A 15,871-nucleotide genomic window follows, 5' to 3' on the forward strand; every position below is an offset into this window, starting at 1 on the left:
GTCCTTAAGGGGTTAAATCTCAAGTTGACTAACTCCTCGTGTTGTAGAATACAAGTTAGTCCTTTATCAAAGTGGGGATTAAGAATATCCTCTTCCTGGCAGCAGATGCTCTCATCTATTGTTGGCATAATTTTGCAATTTTGGCACTTGCACCAATGTGTATTCCCAATTCTTGGATCATTATAGTTCAATGTGGTTCAATGTGGATAAATGTAAAGTTATGTATCTGGGTACTAATAACCTGCATGCGTCGTTTGTCTTAGGGGGAATTAAACTGGCAGAGTCACTGGTAGAGAAGGATCTGGGTGTACTTGTAGATCACAGACTACAGAATAGCATGCAATGTCAGGCTGCTGCTTCCAAAGCCGGCAGGATATTGTCATGTATCAAAAGAGGCATGGACTCAAGGGACAGGGACATAATACTCCCCCTTTATAAAGCATTGGTACGGCCTCACCTGGAATATGCTGTTCAGTTTTGGGCACCTGTCCATAAAAGGGACACTGCGGAGTTGGAAAGGGTGCAGAGACGCGCGACTAAACTAATATGGGGCATGGATCATCTTAGCTATGAGGAGCGATTAAAGGAGTTACAATTGTTTAGTCTTGAGAAGAGACGTTTAACCCCTTAAGGACTCAGGGTTTTTCCGTTTTTGCACTTTCATTTTTTCCTCCTTGCCTTTAAAAAATCATAACCCTTTCAATTTTCCACCTAAAAATCCATATTATGGCTTATTTTTTGCGTCGCCAATTCTACTTTGCAGTGACATTAGTCATTTTACCCAAAAATGCACGGCGAAACGGAAAAAAAAATCATTGTGCGACAAAATCGAAAAAAAAAACGCCATTTTGTAAATTTTGGGGGCTTCCGTTTCTACGCATTGCATATTTCGGTAAAAATTACACCTTATCATTATTCTGTAGGTCCATACGGTTAAAATGATACCCTACTTATATAGGTTTGATTTTGTCGCACTTCTGGAAAAAATCATAACTACATGCAGGAAAATTTATACGTTTAAAAATGTCATCTTCTGACCCCTATAACTTTTTTATTTTTCCACATACGGGGAGGTATGAGGACTCATTTTTTGCGCCGTGATCTGAAGTTTTTATTGGTATGATTTTTGTTTTGATCTGACTTTTTGATCACTTTTTATTCATTTTTTAATGTTATAAAAAGTTACCAAAATACGCTTTTTTGGACTTTGGAATTTTTTTGCGCGTACGCCATTGACCGTATGGCTTAATTAATTATATATTTTTATAGTTCAGACATTTACGCACGCGGCGATACCACATATGTTTATTTTTATTTTTTTTTACACTGTTTTATTTTTCTTATGGGAAAAGGGGGGTGATTCAAACTTTTATTAGGGAAGGGGTTAAATGACCTTTATTAACACTTTTTTTTTGCAGTGTTATAGGTCCCATAGGGACCTATAACACTGCACACACTGATCTCTTATACTGATCTCAGGCGTGTATTAACACGCCTGTGATCAGCATTATCGACGCTTGACTGCTCCTGCCTGGATCTCAGGCACGGAGCAGTCATTCGTCGATCGGACACCGAGGAGGCAGGTAAGAGCCCTCCCGGTGTCCGATCAGCTGTTCGGGACGCCGCGATTTCACCGCGGCGGTCCCGAACAGCCCGACTGAGCAGCCGGGATACTTTCAGTTTCACTTTAGAAGCGGCGGTCAGCTTTGACCGCCGCTTCTAAAGGGTTAATACCGCACATCGCCGCGATCGGCGATGTGTGGTATTAGCCGCGGGTCCCGGCCGTTGATTAGCGCCGGGACCCACGCGATATGATGCGGGATCGCGGCGCGATCCCGCTTCATATCGCGGGAGCCGGCGCAGGACGTAAATATACGTCCTGCGTCGTTAAGGGGTTAAGGGGGGATATGATAAACGTATATAAGTATATTAATGGCCCATACAAAAAATATGGAGAAAAACTGTTCCAGGTTAAACCCCCCAAAAGACGAGGGGGCACTCCCTCCGTCTGGAGAAGAAAAAGTTAAGTCTCAAGGGGCGACACGCCTTCTTTACCGTGAGGACTGTGAATTTATGGAACGGTCTACCTCAGGAACTGGTCACAGCAGGAACAATTAACAGCTTTAAAACAGGATTAGATACATTCCTGGAACAAAATAACATTAATGCTTATGAAGAAATATAAAATCCCATCCCTTCCCTAATATCGCGCCACACCCCTACCCCTTAATTGCCTGGTTGAACTTGATGGACATATGTCTTTTTTCGACCGTACTAACTATGTAACTATGTAACTATGTCACCTGGGATGTCATTGATGCTTGGCCACTCTGGATCGTTTTGGAAAGAGTGCTCATGTAGCTCGCCATGTAGTTCTGCCTTTTTTCTTAGTCTTTCCAGAAGAGCTTTTCGTTTCTAAAAATGAATACAAAAAGATAAAAAATTGTATACAATAAAAAAATTTAATCCTCTTGAACAATATATTAAATGGACATAGGGGTGTCACAAAAAATTTTGGGGACCACTTACAGTAGCCCTATGGGGGACTGTTTTATCCAAACCCACCAGTTCCTGCTAAAATGTTTGTCCAATGCATCAAGCTACAGACAAAATAGGAAAGTACAGAAATTTAGGAATAAATTAACCCATTAAACATTATCATTTTGGTGAGTCAGAATACCATTGGAGGCTGAGTATGAAGTCAGCCTCCAGGGTCTATTGTTGGTGTATAGGAATGAATGGGCTAGATCTATAACATTGAGATTTTTTGGCCCATTGAATTCAATGGCCCATTGTGGTCTATGGAGATCCTGTGTCAAATGAAGTAGAAAACTAAACAGCAGGGTACTGGTAGTAATATGTATGGGAGACCCTGGTGTGGGTTCAATTCCTGGGTTCAGCTCAAGTTGTGTGATTATCCTTTAATTAGGTTTGACAGATATAGGTCAATTGATACTTTGAACCGTGGAAACTAGGTTGATTGGATACCATAAATGGGCAACTAGGTTAATTGAAAAAGGAGGTAATGTGTTTTATTCAATTGACCTAGTTCACAAAAGTTCAAACTAATATGAGTATAATCACAGAACTCTATGGGGAAGATTCATCAAAACCAGTGTAGAGGAAGAGTTGTGCAGTTGCCCATAGCAACCAATTGGATTGCTTCTTTCATTTTTTAAAGGCCTCTGAAAAATGAAAGAAGCAATCTGATTGGTTGCAATGGGCAACTCAGAAACTTTTCCTCTGGACAAGTTTTGATAAATCTCCCTCTATATCAACAGAGGAATTGAACCCACACCAGGGTCTCCCATACACATTACTAACAGGACACTGCTGTTCAGCTTTCTTACAAGTTTACCACAATATTGCCATAGACCACAATGGGCCCTTGGACTTAAATAGACAAAAAATCACTATGTTATAGATTTATTAATTTTATTTATTTATTTATATAGCGCATACAGATTCCACAGCGCTTACAATTATGGGGTACAAACAAATACAAGTATCAGACATAAAATTACACAATAACTATTCAAACAAGAGGTGTGGGGATATGTTGGGGATATGTTGAGGCCAATTAGAGACTACTGTAGGCCTGTCTGAAGAGATGTGTTTTTAGGCCACGTTTGAAACTATGGATGTTGTTGTTGAGTCTGAGGGATTAAGGGATAGCATTCAAGAGAACCGGTGCAGCACGAGTGAAGTCTTGTAGACGGGAGTGAGAAGTTCGGATTATAGAAGATGTTAGTGTGAGATCATTAGCAGATCGGAGAGAACGTGTAGGATGGTAGACGGAGATGAGAGAGGAGATGTAGGGAGGTGCAGCATTGTGGAGAGCTTTGTGTGTGAGACTGAGGATTTTGTACTGTATTCTGGACTGAATTGTTAACCAGTGTAGTGACTGGCACAGGGAGGAGTCGTCGGTGTAGCGGCTGGAGAGGAGATGAGTCTGGCTGCGGCATTAAGGATGGACTGAAGAGGAGAGAGTTTGGAGAAAGGAAGGCTTATAAGTAAAGAGTTACAGTAGTCGAGACGGGAGTGAATCAAAGCAATAATGAGAGTTTTAGCAGTTTCAGTAATGAGAAACGGGCGGATTCTGGAAATGTTTTTTAGATGCAGGTGACAAGAACGTGAAAGAGACTGAATATGGGGAGTGAAAGACAGATCAGAGTGAAGTATAACTCCAAGACAGCGAGCCTGCTGCCCGGGAGTTATGGTAGTACCACATACCGAGATGGAAATGTCAGGGTTAGGTACAGTATCAGTTGATGGAGAAAAGACAAGAAGTTCTGTTTTAGAAAGATTTAGTTTCAGATATAAAGAGGACATGATGTCTGAGACGGCAGAGAGACAGTCACTGGTATTCTGTAGGAGTGCAGGGGTGATGTTGGAGGAGGAGGTATAAAGTTGGGTGTCATCAGCGTAGAGGTGGTACTGGAAACCAAATCCACTGATTGTTTTTCCAATGGGGGATGTGTAGAGTGAAAAGAGTAGAGGACTTAGGACCGATTCCTGGGGAACCCCGACAGCAAGGGGAAGAGGAGAAGAAGTAGAGCCAGAAAACGAGACGCTAAACAAGCGGCCAGAGAGATAGGAGGAAAACCAGGCGAGAGCAGAGTCCTTGAGACCGATGGAGCGGAGACTACTGAGGAGGAGTTGGTGATTCACAGTGTCAAAAGCCGCAGTCAGGTCCAAGAGAATCAGTAAAGAGAAATTGCCATTTGATTTGGCCATCAGAAGATCGTCAGTGACTTTGGTTAGGGCCGTTTCTGTGAATGGAGTGAATGGAGCGGAAACCAGACTGTAAGGGGTCAAGGAGAGAGTTCTCGGAGAGATAGCGGATAAGACGGGAATAGACCAAGCATTCCAGGAGTTTGGAGATAAAGGGGAGATTTGAGACGGGTCGATAGTTGGCTGCACAGGAAGGGTCCAGAGATGTTTTTTTCAATAGTGGGGTTATGATAGAGTGTTTGAAGGAGGAGGGAAAGACCCCAGAAGAGAGGGAGAGGTTGAAGATTTTAGTTAGGTGACAGCTGATAGCAGGAGAGAGAGACTGGATGAGGTGTAAAGGCATGGGGTCACTAGAGCAGGTAGTGGGGCGGGCGGAGGAGAGGAGCTTGGAAACCTCATCCTCCATTACAGGCTCAAAAACTGAGAGTGATTAAGAGGAGACGTGGCTAGGAATTGGATCAGAACTTTTAGGGGACTGGGAGAGGATTTCATCACGAATTTCATCGATTTTAGTTTTGAAGTATTTGGCCAGGTCTTCAGCACAGAGATCAGTGATTGGGGTCTGTACTTTAGGCCGAAGGAGAGAGTTGAACGTGTCAAAAAGGTGTTTTGGGTTGTTAGACAGAGAGGAGATGAGGGAGGTAAAATATGTTTGTTTGGCGAGGTGAAGAGCGGAGTAATAGGATTTAAGCATGAATTTATAGTGCAGATAGTCTGAAGAAGTCTTAGTTTTCCTCCAGAGACGTTGAGCACACCTAGAGCATCGCCTGAGAAAGCGGGTTGTTAGCGTGTGCCAGGGTTGCTGCCGTCTGTGTCGGGAGATTCGTGTTTTAGAGGGTGCCATTTGATCCAGGGTAGACTTTAGGGTGTCATGGTAATGTTTGGCTGCTAGATTAGGGAAGGAGAAAGAAGTAGACATGTGCAATTCGGTTCGGCACGAATGTCTAATTTACCCAATTTTACCATTTTCGTGCATTCGGATCGATCCGAATGCACGAAAACATATTTTGAACATTCCCGAATAGCGACGATAATACGAATAGCAAAGTAACGAATACATTCGTTATTTCCCCGAACATATACTGTAAATAACGAATGCATTCGTTATCCGTAAACGAACGTGAAGAATTCATTCTGATAACAAAGATAATGAAAAGGATACAGATACAGTTTGATTTTTCGGATACATTCGGTAGATCTTTTTATTCTTTTTTTGGACTTTAGCGATCCTAAAAAATTATGGAGATACCTTTTTTATTAAAATTTCGTAGGGTATCATAAAAAAATCATAATAAAAAAGATACAGTAGTGATGGAAAAAATTGTATCTAATGAAATGTATCTTTTTTATTATGAAATGTTTATTCATTTTTAAACAGGGATCAATTTATGTGAGCGGGTAAAGCACTAAAAATGTAGCCGACAATAGTAAAAATGTAGTGTGTGCGTGTTTTTCACTTTTTAAAAAAAAAACATTTTTTAGGTAGTACTACTACTCCCAGCATGGAACACACTGTTCCATGATGGGAGTAGTAGTTACCTGTACTAATTGACAGATCGCCGGGGTCCCTTGCGATCCTCTTGTATAATGTACAGATGCGGCGGCTGCTCTTCTATGGTCCCCTGCACTCACGTATATATACACATATTCATATTTCCCGCAGAGCTGTGATTGGCCAAATCATTCCAGCCAATCACAGCTCTCTGTGAGAAATAGGAATATGTGTATATATACGGCCGTGCAGGGGACCATAGGAGAACGGCCGCCGCATTCATACATTATACAGGAGGATCGCAGCGGCTGTCAGGAGTGATACCTGCAGTGATCTTTCCTTTACTACAAGTACTACCACTCCCAACATGGAGTACACTCTGCACCATGCTGGGAGCTGTAGTACCTGCATTCATTGACAGATCGCAGCGGGTGTCAGAAGTAACACTCGCTGCGATCTGTCTCTATTAATGCAGGTACTACAGCTCCCAGCATGGAGCAGAGTGTGCTCCATGTTGGGAGTACTAGTACCTGCAGTAAGGGACAGATCCCAGGGATGTCACTTCTCCTGACACCCGCTGCGATCGTCCTTATCTGAATGTCAGGATCAGCTGTTCTCAGGGCTACAGAGCCGGGAGAACAGCTGACGCTGAGCCGTAGGTATACATCGTATATCTACTGCCCAGCAAGAACTTACAGTGAGCCTGCAATGTGTATACAGTATACACATTGCTGGCTCACTTAACCCCTTGCTGAGCTGTGCGCTATGCGCAAGCCCAGCAAGGGAAGAGTTAACTTACACTGCTGGACAGTGTAGGTTAACCCTTTGGACGGTATACACTATATACAGCTATCTATAGATAGCTGTATACAGTGTATACAGAAGACGAAGTCCAGCTTACTTCCCTCGAGTCCCGGGCCGGTCCGTGTAGCTCCGCCCCCTAGTGATGACGTCATTAGGGGGCGGAGCTACAAAAGGGAGCAAGGCTAGTTAATCTGAAGCTCTGTTCACATTGTACGTTTTGTATAATGTGAACAGACCCTTCTGGCAGTGTCTACCCAGACAGGGAGACTCCAGCTGTTGCTAAACTACAACTCCCAGCATGCCCAGACAGCCAAAGGCTGTCTGGGCATGCTGGGAGTTGTAGTTTTGCACCAATTGGTGGCTCCCTGTTTGGGTAGACATTGCATCATGGGTGCTCTCCCCAGCGGACAGCGCCAAAAATGTCATAACCAATTTTTTTGTGTTTTTTTTCGTTTCAGATCCGTGTATGCAGAGGATTACTGCGGATTCGATGGATTATGGCGGATTATTTTTTTTTCCTTTAATAAAATGGTTAACGAGGGCTGTGGGGGAGTGTTTTTTTAAATAAAATAATTTTTCCAATGTGTTGTGTTTTTTTTTTTTTTTATTGAATTTTCAGGGTTAGTAGTGGAAGCTGTCTTATTGACGGAATCCATTACTAGGCCAGGGCTTAGTGCTAGCCCCAAAAACAGCTATCGCTAACCCCCAATTATTACCCCGGTACCCACCGCCACAGGGGTGCCGGGAAGAGCCGGTACCAACAGGCCCGGAGCGTCAAAAATGGCGCTCCTGGACCTAGGCGGTAACAGGCTGGCGTTATTAAGGCTGGGGAAGGCCAGTAACAATGGTTCTCGCCCACCCTGGTAACGTCAGGCTGTTGCTGTTTGGTTGGTATTGTGCTGAGAATGAAAATACGGGGAACCCTATGCGTTTTATTTTTTATTTTTTTATTTAAATTAAAAAAAAAAACGCATTTAAATATTTATTTAAAAAAACACTCCCCCACAGCCCTCGTTAACCATTTTATTAAAGGAAAAAAAAAATAATCCGCCGTAATCCATCGAATCCGCAGTAATCCTTTGCATACACGGATCTGAAACGAGAAGAAAAAAAACACAAAAAATTGGTTATGACATTTTTGGCGCTGTCCGCTGGGGAGAGCACCCATGATGCAATGTCTACCCAAACAGGGAGCCACTAATTGGTGCAAAACTACAACTCCCAGCATGCCCAGACAGCCTTTGGCTGTCTGGGCATGCTGGGAGTTGTAGTTTAGCAACAGCTGGAGTCTCCCTGTCTGGGTAGACACTGCCAGAAGGGTCTGTTCACATTATACAAAACGTACAATGTGAACAGAGCTTCAGATTAACTAGCCTTGCTTCCTTTTGTAGCTCCGCCCCCTAATGACGTCATCACTAGGGGGCGGAGCTACACGGACCGGCCCGGGACTCGAGGGAAGTAAGCTGGACTTCGTCTTCTGTATACACTGTATACAGCTATCTATAGATAGCTGTATATAGTGTATACCGCCTAAAGGGTTAACCTACACTGTCAAGCAGTGTAAGTTAACTCTTCCCTTGCTGGGCTTGCGCATAGCGCACAGCTCAGCAAGGGGTTAAGTGAGCCAGCAATGTGTATACTGTATACACATTGCAGGCTCACTGTAAGTTCTTGCTGGGCAGTAGATATATGATGTATACCTACGGCTCAGGATCAGCTGTTCTCCCGGCTCTGTAGCCCTGAGAACAGCTGATCCCGACATTCACATCAGGAAGATCGCAGCGGGTGTCAGGATAAGTGACATCCCTGGGATCTGTCCCTTACTGCAGGTACTAATACTCCCAACATGGAGCACACTCTGCTCCATGCTGGGAGCTGTAGTACCTGCATTAATAGAGACAGATCGCAGCGAGTGTAACTTCTGACACCCGCTGCGATCTGTCTATTAATGCAGGTACTACAGCTCCCAGCATGGTGCAGAGTGTACTCCATGTTGGGAGTGGTAGTACTTGTAGTAAAGGAAAGATCACTGCGGGTATCACTCCTGACAGCCGCTGCGATCCTCCTGTATAATGTATGAATGCGGCGGCCGTTCTCCTATGGTCCCCTGCACGGCCGTATATATACACATATTCCTATTTCCCACAGAGTTGTGATTGGCTGGAATGATCTGGCCAATCACAGCTCTGCGGGAAATATGAATATGTGTATATATACGTGAGTGCAGGGGACCATAGAAGAGCAGCCGCAGCATCTATACATTATACAAGAGGATCGCAAGGGACCCCTGCGATCTGTCAATTAGTACAGGTAACTACTACTCCCATCATGGAACAGTGTGTTCCATGCTGGGAGTAGTAGTACTACCTAAAAAATGTTTAAAAAAAAAAGTGAAAAACATGCACACACTACATTTTTACTATTGTCGGCTACATTTTTAGTGCTTTACCCGCTCACATACATTGATCCCTGTTTAAAAATGAATAAACATTTCATAATAAAAAAGATACATTTCGTTAGATACAATTTTTTCCATCACTACTGTATCTTTTTTATTATGATTTTTTCATGGTACCCTACGAAATTTTAATAAAAAGGGATCTCCATAATTTTTTAGGATCGCTAAAGTCCAAAAAAATAAAACATTTACCGAATGTACCCGAATACCGAATGTATCCGAAAAAAATCAACCCGAATACCGAATGTATCCGAACAATCTAAAACGAAAATATTGCCGAACCAAAATTTTTTTCCAAAACGAAAAAACAAAACGAAATGAAACGAAAATTTTTCTAGTGCACAAGTCTAGAAAGAAGAGATTGGTGATAGTGAAGATTGTAGAAGATAGATGTAGCCAAGTGGTCTTCAAACTGTGGCCCTCCAGATGTTGCAAAACTAAAACCCCCAGCATGCCTGGACTGTGAGTGAGTTGTAGTTTTGCGACATCTGGAGGGCCACTGTTTGAACAACACTGATCTAGCCCATTCATTCCTATACACCAACAAATTAACCCATTAAACATTTGAGGTTTGTTTATTCAAAATACCATTGGAGGCTGAGTATGAAGTCAGCCTCCAGGGTCTATTGTTGGTGTATAGGAATTAATGGGCTAGATCTATAATATTGAGATTTTTTGCCCATTGAATTCAATGGCCCATTGTGGTCTATGGAGATCCTGTGTCAAATGAAGTAGAAAGCTAAACAGCAGGGTACTGGAAGTCAGCCTCCAGGGTCTATTTTTGGTGGATAGGAATGAATGGGCTAGATCTAAAACATTATTTTATTTTATTTTTTTTATTTTGCCCATTGTGGTCTATGGAGATCTTTTGTCAAACGGGGTAGAAAGCTAAACATCAGGGTGCTGTTAGTAATGTGTAGGTTAGACCCTGGTGTGGGTTCAATTACAGTGTTCAAATGATCTTCAAGTGTAGCTTGTTGATATGCTTACCGGCGTTATTTCATGTATTGTTGCAGCTGTTTCCTCCTCACTGTCACTTTACGTCTCCTGTTGAATACTATAATCTTCCTATTTAAAAAAAAAAAAAAAAAAGTGAATTAATATAATAATAAGTATAAAAAAATGCTATATATATATATATATATATATATATATATATATATATATATATATATAAATAATAAAGAATATTAATTACCTCATCAGAAGATTCTTCAGGATTATATTCTTCATCCCTTTCCTCCTCTGCAGCATATGAATATCCAGTTGCCTTTAGTAAATAGATTAATAGAGTATGTAATAGCCTAAAGCAAAATTCTCCATTACTTGGTTTTGGTCTTGTTGAGATAACATGTTAGTGGCTATCATCCTTTTTCAGTACAATAATCAATTATACAAGGTTTAATAATACTCTGCACATTGTATTCATAGCGACAGCAAGCTAGGGCTGCTCAATATCATATTTTGAGCCTGTATGCTATGCACGCTCAGCTAAGCAAACTCATTATCATGTATTGAGTGTGCATGCTATGCACACTCAGCTATGCAGGCTCATTATCATGTACTGACTGTGCAGGCTATGCACGCTCAACATCAGGTATTGATCAGATAAGCACGCTAATTATTATGTATTAAGTGTGCATGCTATGCACTCTCATTATGATGTATTGAGCCTGCATGCTATGCACGCTCATTATAATGTATTGAGTGTGTAGGATATACATGTTCAATATCATGTATTGAGCATGCATGCTATGCACACTCATATATTAACGTTCATTATTATGTATTGAGTATGCATCCTATGGATGCTCAATGTAATATATTGAACATGCATGCTACACACTTTCATTATGATGTATTGAGCCTGCATGCTATGCATGCTCATTATCATGTATTGAGTGTTTGCCATGCACGCTCAATATCATGTATTGATTGTGCATGCTATGCACGCTCAATATCATGTATTGACTGTGGATGCTATGCATGCTCAATAACATGTATTGAGCATGCATGCTATGCACGCTCATATATTCACGTTCATTATCATGTATTGAGTGTGTATGCTATGCATGCTCAATATCATGTATTGACTGTGCATGCTATGCACGCTCATATATTCATGTTCATTATTATGTATTGAGCATCCATGCTATGCACTCTCATTATGATGTATTGAGCCTGTATGCTATGCATGCTCAATATCATTTTTGAGTGTGTATGCTATGCATGCTCAATATCATTTATTGAAAATGTATGCTATGCATGCTCATTATCATGTATTGATTGTGAATGCTTTGCATGCTCAATATCATGTATTGAACATGCAGGCTATGCACGCTCAAAATATTCACGTTAATTATGTATTGAGTGTGCATGCTATGCATGCAAAATATCATTTATTGAGCATGCATGCTACACACTTTCATTACGATGTATTGAGCCTGCATGCTATGCATGCTCATTATCATGTATTGAGTGTTTATGCCATGCACGCTCAATATCATGTATTGATTGTGCATGCTATGCATGCTCAATATCATGTATTGACTGTGGATGCTATGCATGCTCAATAACATGTATTGAGCATGCATGCTATGCACGCTCATATATTCACGTTCATTATCATGTATTGATTGTGCATGCTATGCATGCTCAATATCATGTATTGACTGTGGATGCTATGCATGCTCAATAACATGTATTGAGCATGCATGCTATGCACGCTCATATATTAACGTTCATTATTATGTATTGAGTATGCATCCTATGGATGCTCAATGTATGCTACACATACATGCTACACACTTTCATTACAATGTATTGAGCCTGAATGCTATGCACGCTCATTATCATGTATTGAGTGTGTATGCTATGCATGCTCAATATCATATACTTACTGTGCATGCTATGCATGCTCAATATCATGTATTGAACATGCAGGCTATGCACGCTCAAAATATTCATGTTTATTATTATGTATTGAGTGTGCATGCTATGGATGCTCAATATCAGGTATTGAGCATGCATGCTGTGCACTCTCATTATCATGTTTTGAGCCTGCATGCTATGCACGCTCATTATCATATATTGAGTGTGGATGGTATGCACTCTCATTATCATGTTTTGAGCCTGCATGCTATGCACGCTCATTATCATATATTGAGTGCGGATGGTATGCACGGTAAATTTCTGATTTTGGACTCATTTGGGACTTTGGATCACTATCTATATTGTAGTGCTGCGGTTTTATTGAGTAACACCGGATCACTCCAGTATAGATGGTGAGCAAAAAAAGCACATTTATTCCATTGGGGGGAGGTTATGGTGTTATGTGCAATACAGTCTAGATGGTGATATAAATTGTGAATTCATTCCATCAATAAATATGCACAATTTTTGAATGGAATAAAATCTTTTGTTTTTAATCACCACCTATCCTGAATTGCTGCGGTGTTCCTAATGCAATAAAATATGCAATCAGTGAGCACATATTGGCTGTCCAGGCATGCTGGGAGTTGTAGTTTTGCAACATCTGGAGGGCCACAGTTTGGGGACCACTGGTATAGATGGTGAAAAAAAAGAGATTTTATTCCATTACAAAAATGACGCATCATTTTTGAATGGGATAAAATCACTATTATTCACACCATTTATAATGCACTGCGGTCTGCAGTCATTCATTGGGGATTGCAGCTTTGTGACATTTTATTTTTATTGTTTTGGGCATATAATCAATTGTACTACCCACCATTTTGATATTATAAATTCCCTCAGGGCACAGTACAGCAGCTCCGTTCTCAGACTCTCCTCCTCTCTGAATGGTACGTGCAAAACCAAACAGAAAGGAGGAGACTCAGAGGCTGCCGTCCCTCCCAGCCTGTATGCGCGCCTGTATGCGCGCTCCCGACATTGAGCGCAGAATACAGCAAGATGGGCGGAAGTGGTGGCCGGCGAGGCTTCAGATGACGTCACGCCGGCCCCCCCGCCGACTTCCTGCAATCGTGAGACTGCTCAACTCTGAGCTACCGAAGAGGAGTGGAAAAAGGTATTGTTCTAATGTTTTAAGAGGATAAAAAAAACAGGGATAGATGTAGACAGTGTGAGGGAAAGATGGGGAGGGGGAATATGGACATTTTAGTTGAGGATAGCTACTCTTTAAGAGCACATACCTCAGCTCTTCAATAAAATAATTTTTTTTATATATCTATATATATATATATATATACACCGTATTTATCGGCGTATAACACACACTTTTTAGGCTAAAATTTTTAGCCTAAAGTCTATGTGCGTGTTATACGCCGATACACCCCCAGGAAAGGCAGGGGGAGAGAGGCCGTCGCTGCCCGCTTCTCTCCCCCTGCCTTTCCTGGGGTCTAGAGCCCTTCTCACCCCCTGGCTATCGGCACCGCTGCCCGTTCTGTCCCCCTGACTATCGGTGCCGGCGCCGATAGCCAGGGGGAGAGAAGGGGCAGCAGCACCCATTGCCGGCGCCGCTGCCCCGTTGCCTCCCCCCATCCCCGGTGGCATAATTACCTGTTGCCGGGGTCGGGTCCGCGCTGCTGCAGGCCTCCGGCGTGCGTCACCGGAGTCGTTGCTATGCGCTGCACGGCGCGGCGCACTGACGTCATGCGCCGCGCCATGCATAGCAACGACGCAGGGGACGCGTGCCGGAGGCCTGCAGCAGCGTGGACCCGACCCAGGTAATTATGCCACCGGGGATGGGGGGAGGCAACGGGGCAGCGGCGCCGGCAATGGGTGCCGCTGCCCCTTCTCTCCCCCTGGCTGTTGGCACCGCTTCTCTCCCCCTGGCTATCGGCGCCAGCACCGATAGTCAGGAGGACAGAACGGGCAGCGGTGACGATAGCCAGGGGGTGAGAAGGGCCGGCAGCAGCGCTCTAGACCCCAGGAAAGGCAGGGGGAGAGAAGCGGGCAGTGACGGCCTCTCTTCCCCTGCCTTTCCTGGGGGTTTATCGGGGTATACACGCGCACACACGCACCCTCATTTTACCATGGATATTTGGGTAAAAACTTTTTTTACCCAAATATCCTTGGTAAAATGAGGGTGCATGTTATAGGCCGGTGCGTGGTATACCCCGATAAATACGGTATATATATATATATATATATATATAGATAGATAGATAGATAGATAGATTAAAAAAAAGTCAGTTCTGTTATGGTGAATATATTTATTGTGTGATTGACAATTGATTGGTAATAAAGGTTTTTTCAATCAAAAATCTGTTCTTATCAGTTTAATATCTGATACGTCCCCTATCTGGGGACCATAAATTAAATGGATTTTTGAGAATGGGAGCCGATTTGGAAACTTGCTTCCGTCGCCCAATGCATTGACCCGATATGGCAGTATCTTCGGGTACAGTGCACCACCCCATTCTAGTGTTAAAAAAGACAGATTCTTATTTAATCCTCTGTGGGTGCTGCTGCAGCTGTTGCCTGCCTTGTCATGTCAGTCAGTCTGGCTGCAGAAGGTGCCGCTGCTGTCCAGACCCAGTACTGCTGAATGGCCTCCTTAATTGGATAAGCTCATCGTATCCTCACAAAAAAAAAAAAAAAGAGTTCCACAATTAGAGACCACAATAATGAGTTGCACTGACTGGTTTATGAACGTCTATCCATTTGGCGTTTTACTGACCATGTTTGCACACTGATTGATGTCATAAAAAATAAAAAAATAATAATAATACTAATCTAGCACACCTGTGCAGGTTTGACATGACATGATACGTAGCTGTCTTGCAGGTGGTGCTTAATCCTGTTAAATGATGTGAGAGTCTCATGGTTATTCACAAGGGTGCGTCATTGCTGTTGCTTGACCATGCATTGGTTCTGTGGTCAGTGAATGATAAAAACAAAATTTGCCATTCATTGATTGATGGGAAATCAGCCATGAGGCATTTGTTTTTAGAAACTGCTGCTCACAACCAATGTTGCAATGGAGTGTCTCCATCTGCTGGTGGTATTGGATAAGCATTAGTGCTATGATGGGGTCTGAAGAAGAAGAAGAAGATGGAAAAAAATTAATAAAAAAAAAGAAAGAAAGAGAGAGAGACTGACTGAGTGAGTGGGTAAGAGAGAGAGTGAGTGAGTGAGAGTGAATGAGTGATTGAGTGAGTAATTGAGTGAGTGAGAGAGAGAACAAATGAATTACATAGTTACATAGTTAGTATGGTTGAAAAAAGACATACGTCCATCAAGTCCAACCAGGGGATTGAAGGGAAGGATGTAAGGGGATAAGGGAAAGGGATGTAGTTTTATAATTCTGCATAAGCTTTAATGTTATTTTGTTCCAGGAATGTATCTAACCCTGTTTTAAAGCTGTTAATTGTTCCTGCTGTGACCAGTTCCTGAGGTAG

General features: G+C 42.4%; 1 long non-coding RNA gene and 1 other non-coding gene across 2 annotated transcripts in view; one reads left to right on the forward strand and one right to left on the reverse strand.

The window, feature by feature from the left end:
• Window positions 1-2,315: 2,315 nt before the first annotated feature.
• LOC130291130 (uncharacterized) overlaps window positions 2,316-15,871 on the reverse strand; it is a 45,812-nt gene continuing 32,256 nt past the window's right edge. Inside the window, exons 2-4 of the long non-coding RNA XR_008847800.1 lie at window positions 10,687-10,758; window positions 10,479-10,556; window positions 2,316-2,415 (exon numbers count right to left, since the gene is read on the reverse strand). This is a non-coding gene — a long non-coding RNA (uncharacterized LOC130291130). The remainder of the gene's footprint in view (window positions 2,416-10,478; window positions 10,557-10,686; window positions 10,759-15,871) is intronic.
• LOC130292232 (U2 spliceosomal RNA) lies at window positions 14,701-14,887 on the forward strand. Its single transcript, XR_008848139.1, has one exon. It is a non-coding gene; the product is annotated as a U2 spliceosomal RNA (small nuclear RNA).

This window comes from Hyla sarda, chromosome 9 (assembly GCF_029499605.1).
Source record: "Hyla sarda isolate aHylSar1 chromosome 9, aHylSar1.hap1, whole genome shotgun sequence".
Taxonomy (NCBI): domain Eukaryota; kingdom Metazoa; phylum Chordata; class Amphibia; order Anura; family Hylidae; genus Hyla; species Hyla sarda.